Genomic DNA, 6,337 nt, shown 5'->3' with positions numbered 1-6,337 from the left:
CCCCCCCCCCCCCCCCCCCCCCGCAATAAGACATTCAGTCATTTTGATTGTGTGGTTTAATTTCCTTTAATTCTTCTCAGTTTTCTGTTTTGAACAAATATCATTCTTTCTCTGGATTTTGTTTCTCTGATACAGAAATAGCTGGTTTTAAAAATAATAGTTGCAATTGTGTCATCTAAGTCACCACTGCAGACAAATGTGGTTTCCCGGTCGACCATAAACGGACTTTATGAAAATTAAAAAATAGTCATGAGTCTGTTTAAACACAGGGATTAGCTGTTAGGATGTTAGTTAATAGTAGCTTTTGTGGAGATGAAAAAATATGATATAATTTCCTGATTTGATCATGACAAAGTCTAGGCAATATATGCTTATGAATCTGGCACTTTAAAAGAAGGAATAGAAATGGTAAAAATATAAGTGAAGATTATTTTTGGTTTAGGTAAATTCTTTAACTATGAAGAACGCAATGAAATGCCAAGACATTAACTAACAAATACTTATTTTTATACATTATAATTTTCAAATCTATATGTTGGGATCATTTTAATACAGCAGAAGTGTTTTAAATGTATTATAACACGGGTGTTTTTTATTTTCTTTTTCAATTTCATAATATATCCAGCAGGTTCTCTCTCGTTTCTCTCTGGTGCCCCCTTGTGGATTATTTTGTGCTGCACTATTTTGAGTTGTCTCTAGTTTCATACACAATTTACTGTCATTTGTGCTTTAATAATTAAGCTCCTCCTCCAGAACTCAACAGTGAAGTGCAGTGTGTGTGTGTGTGTGTGTGTGAGAGAGAGATTGAGGGGACACAGTGTGTGTGTGTGTGTGTGTGTGTGTGTGTGTGTGTGTGCCAGAGAGCTAAGTGTGTGAGAGGTGGTATATTTAACAACTGTAGCAGTTTAAAGCATCTCTTCTTACTTGAGGGAAAAGGCTAATATCACCACACTGCACTGGACAAGAGCTTTACAGTGAGTAGAGCAGAGGTGGGAGTAAAATTAATAATAAAATGATTATTATTTATATAAATATTTTTTAATTTTCCAAATGGCATGTTTATTAATTATGTTGTGAGATTTAAGAAGTATAAATATCACCCATAATCATATATCTACACCAAAGGACAATGTTTTATATCTACACAGTTTTCTGTGAAAGCCTGTTGCCTGCCTTTAAAAAATATTTAAATAAGTAGGCAAACAAATAAAAAGATTATTGTGAAATAAAGTTTAAAATAAGAAATAAAGGCACTTTATTAGCATATAAATGTTATAAAAGCAGCTTATAAAATAGTTTTGTTATTGTTAATTAAAAAGAAAAAAAAGGTTAATTGGAAAATGCTGAAATAAAATCTAAGTCTTCAATGAAAATTTAAACTTAAACCTAAATAACAATTAGAAAATTATGCTTTGGCAACTAATTGAAATAAAGTTGAAGTGCTAAAACAGAAACTTTTCCTTTTATGTTAATAGATATGTTTACAAAAAGGCAAAAAAGCACAAAACAAAATGACTAATATTTAAAGTAGAATTAAAATGAAAACATAATACAAGTTAACTCAGAAAAGTGTTGTTATTGTTACTAAAATAAAGCTGAAATGAAATAAAATATAAATATTAGACTGAAATACCTAAATACATTTGTAGATGTGCTAAAATTCCAAAAACTGAAATAAATATTATTTAAAATAAAAAAGGTAAATAATAAAAGTGACAAAAGCACAATTTAGAAACACTTAAAATATAACAATAAAAGCCCATTCAAAATATGAATAAATTCTATGTAAAAAATAGTACATAATATACTAATATTATGTAAATAATGCTAAAAATATCCCCAATAAAAACTCTCATTGTGAAATATGTATTACTATACAAATATATATATATATATATAATTAATCAGGCTCAGTTAGTTGAGTCTACTGACAGCACCAAAATGAAGCCATAATTCCTGCTTTATGGAGTAATGCAAATTCAAAACACATTCTATACATTCTAACACATTTCTGTCACAATAGGAATTGATGCTTTGTGCGTCACATCATGACAGAAGTGACGTCGTTCTCAGATTGGGAGACGTTTATCCCTCAGAATAGGACAGTGCTGAAGTGTGAGCTTTGATCAGCTCTCACTCTCACATGCCTCCACAGCATCACATCTTGACTAGCTTGCTGGTATTATATTAAGTGGATATACTGAGGTCTGAAATGACTCTCGCAGCCGTCTGTGGCACATGTGCTACCATGTGTGTGTGTGTGTGTGTGTGTGTGTGCGCGTTTGCCAATATGAGGCTGTTTGTGGCAGTACTGAGGTGTCTAAAGGTGCATTTGTCCGCCTCAGGATCACCCAACACTTGACTGTTTGTGTCCAAACTGAGCCTAAAAGCCTCTAACTAATTAAGAGGAGAGCTGATAGCTGGGATTCTACAACGTGAAAATGTTGTTTTAAAACAAACAATTTTAGTAACTCCAATTTGCTCTAAAAACCAAGAGTGATGTTTAAGATCACCTCATTTTTAAGATGTAAAAATGATGAAAATTATGCGTGTGTGTGTATTTGTTTTTGCTACATTGTGGGGACCAAATGTCCCCACGAGGTTAGTAAAGCCTGAAATTTTTTTGACATTTTTGACAGGGAAAAAATATAAAAAATAGTAAATGATGTTTATCTGAAAGTGTAACAATGCAAACAGGTTTTCTGTAAGGGGTAGATTTAGGGTTAGGGGATAGAAAATATCATTTGGTCAGTATAAAAGTAATAGAATTATAGAAATTCCCCACAATTCAAAGAGACAAACATGAGTGTGTGTGTGTGTGTGGGAAATGTGAATTTTCATATATTAATACATATTTTAATATATTATTTGTTTGTTTGTTTGTTTATTCAGACATTTTAGTGACACTAATTTACCCAAAACACCCACCCAGTTTAAAGTACTGGTGGGTTATATAACTTTAAAAAAATTCAAAAAAATTATATATATTATATATACGTTTGTTTTATTTTGTAAATGTAATATTTATTAATACATATTTTAATATATTATTTCTTTCTTTGTTTATTCAGACATTTTAGGGACAATCATTTTCCCAAACACAAAAAAAACTTAAATACATACATATATATATATGTATGTATGTATGTATGTATGTATGTATGTACGTACGTACGTACGTATTTATTTATTTATTTATTTATTTATTTATTATGTGTGTTTGGGAAAATTATTGTGTGTGTGTATATATATTATATATTAATATTTCTTCATACTTATTATATTTGTTACATTTCAGTGATGCAAATATAAATGCATCACTGAAAATCATCAAGGCACGATTTACACACTTTTTTTTATTAAATTAACACAAAAGTGTATTTTTAAACATCTTTTAATTTACATTCACCTAGGCTATATGTATAATTGCATATATTTTACTAAAATATTTTAATATATTTTTGATTCATCACTCAAATCAATCAGGGTTGTGAATTGATTCATGTGAAATTCATAGTTTGAAATGATTCATATAAATATATATCAACTACATTTTTGTCCTTTTTTAACACATTCACACTAGACATAATCATCAGATTAGTCTAAAAAAACCTCACTGAATCATAGCTAAATTTACAATGTTGTTTTTGTCAGTAAAGTCATCACAAATAGAGAATATTCAATGCAAACAGGTTTTCTGTAAGGGGTAGATTTAGGGTTAGCATTGGGTTAGGGGATAGAAAATATTTATATATACATCAATACCTGTTAATAAAAGTATTAGTTCATGAAGCCGACTGGTTGACCAAGGTTTGGTTTGCTACTCTGTGTTTCACAGTAAACATAAGTCATATCGAAAAGTTTTGTGGCATTTTTCGTTTGTTTTCTTAAAAATATTTTAATATATTTTTGATTCATCACTCAAATCAATCAGGGTTGTGAATTGATTCATGTGAAATTCATAGTTTGAAATGATTCATATAAATATATATCAACTACATTTTTGTCCTTTTTTAACACATTCACACTAGACATAATCATCAGATTAGTCTAAAAAAACCTCACTGAATCATAGCTAAATTTACAATGTTGTTTTTGTCAGTAAAGTCATCACAAATAGAGAATATTCAATGCAAACAGGTTTTCTGTAAGGGGTAGATTTAGGGTTAGCATTGGGTTAGGGGATAGAAAATATTTATATATACATCAATACCTGTTAATAAAAGTATTAGTTCATGAAGCCGACTGGTTGACCAAGGTTTGGTTTGCTACTCTGTGTTTCACAGTAAAACATAAGTCATATCGAAAAGTTTTGTGGCATTTTTCGTTTGTTTTCTTTAGTCAGCTCTCTCTGCCTTTTTAAAAACCAATGTAAATTAATTGTGTGTAACTAAATCAGTTTATTGCTGACAAAGACATGTATTGTAATGGGAACCATGTGAGGTATTCCTCGGATAATCATCTAACAGAAAACAAGACGAAACTGGTTTTATTCAAGGGGGAAAAGGTTATAACTGTAGCAGCCTGACAGTTTTGCCAGTTAAAGTCATTTTTAAGTGTCAGATCAAGTAGAAATAAGCAACTTAAGCTAAGGAGAGGAAACATTATAAAGCTGTTGACAAGATCAGGAGAATCAGCTTTCTGATAGATTTATAAAACATGTTTCAATTTACTCAGTTGGATTACAATATAATCCTTGTCTACAAACATATTTGTCTGTCTCAAAAGTATCCAGGCCAGGAAACATTACGAAACTTGACTGGAAACGTCTGGTACTGTCAGAGACCAAGACACAGACGCAGTTGTGGGCTTCCCTGTGTGTAGTTTGGAAGACAGAGGGAATATATCCACTAGCGTCACTGTAAACTCGTGTAGGTGAGATGAAAAGAGGAAATGATAGAATCTAAGTTGCTAAATGCTGGACCTTTTCGTGGAACTGGTGTGGAGAATCTTTCCAGTGATCTTCAGGATGCTGAGGTTTTCATTTTCCATGTGTGTCAATGTCCAGACAGGAAAGACAGCTGGACAACAGAATAGTCTTTCAAAATACTTCATGTCATTGCACGAAGTTGGGCTGGAAATAATCAGGCTTGAGAAGACAGGCTTTATGGTCAAATAAATACATTTCTGGTCAATAACAGCAACAACAACAAAACCGCCAACTGTGGTTGCCAGAATATTACTGAAAGAAGAAGAAGAAGAAGAAATATAGCGACAATGTTATAGGTTGGTCACTGTATATTTTGTAGTTAATAACTGTGTGTCGTTTAATTATAGTATAGTAATATACCAAACTATTACATTTCTGTTTGTTACTGTACAATATACTGATAATAATAAAGGTGGTACAATGGAAAATCACATGAAAGTCATCCAAATTTGCTTTTCCAACAACCATGGCAGTGTTACACACACAAATTCAATGTTATAAACAATATTTAAATAACAAAACACTCAGATATACAGTTGTGGCCAAAATTATTAGGATGGATCTGAAAATATTGATCTTTTTTGCCAGCAAAACATGATTTCATTTCATGATGTTTATGAAACATGCAGAGGGTTGCTCTGAGCACAACAAATATCAGATGAAGTGAGTCGTACTGTTTTAATTTTAATATTTGATATGTCCACCTTTTTCAAGCAATTACAGCAGCACATCTCTCTGGCATAGTGTCAATATATTTCCTGAGAACTTCAACACTAATGTTATCCCATGCCTTCTGCAACTCAAGCCAAAGGCTTTCCTTTGAATGCTCAATAGATCTGTCCAGTTTATTTTCCAACTCGCCCCAAATTTGCTCGATGGGGTTGAAGTCCAGACTTTTCAGGAGCCTGTCCATCATTTTCAGTGTTCCAGCAGATTCCTTCCGTCACAGGTAGTTCCGGAAATAGTTCATTTTAATGGCCAATTCAACAAAAATATTTAACTTAAATATGCAAAGTGTTCTAATAATTTTGGCCACCACTGTACATAACAAAATTAAGAAAAAAGTAACTTGCAGTGCTCTATAAAAACACATGATTGTTTTTACAGTATTTTACAGTAAAACTACATCTCATTTCTTTGCTTTTTTTTTAAAAAAGTCTTTCTTTTTTATCTTTTATCTTTATTATCCTTCTTATTGTTTATCTTTTTTATCAACTTGTCATACATTATACAGTAGAGTTACTAACTAAATCTAAACCCATACAAATGTCCTTACTTAATATAAAATAAACTTTAACTGAAATAAAATGTACTTTAAAAAAATAAATAATAATATATATATATATATATATATATATATATAAGTATTCAGATCTTTTCAACAGAGATGGAGCATGTCTGAGAAGA

Source organism: Sinocyclocheilus grahami, unplaced genomic scaffold (assembly GCF_001515645.1).
Source record: "Sinocyclocheilus grahami isolate Dianchi unplaced genomic scaffold, SAMN03320097.WGS_v1.1 scaffold1013.1, whole genome shotgun sequence".
Lineage (NCBI taxonomy): Eukaryota > Metazoa > Chordata > Actinopteri > Cypriniformes > Cyprinidae > Sinocyclocheilus > Sinocyclocheilus grahami.
This window is presented reverse-complemented; position numbering follows the sequence as displayed.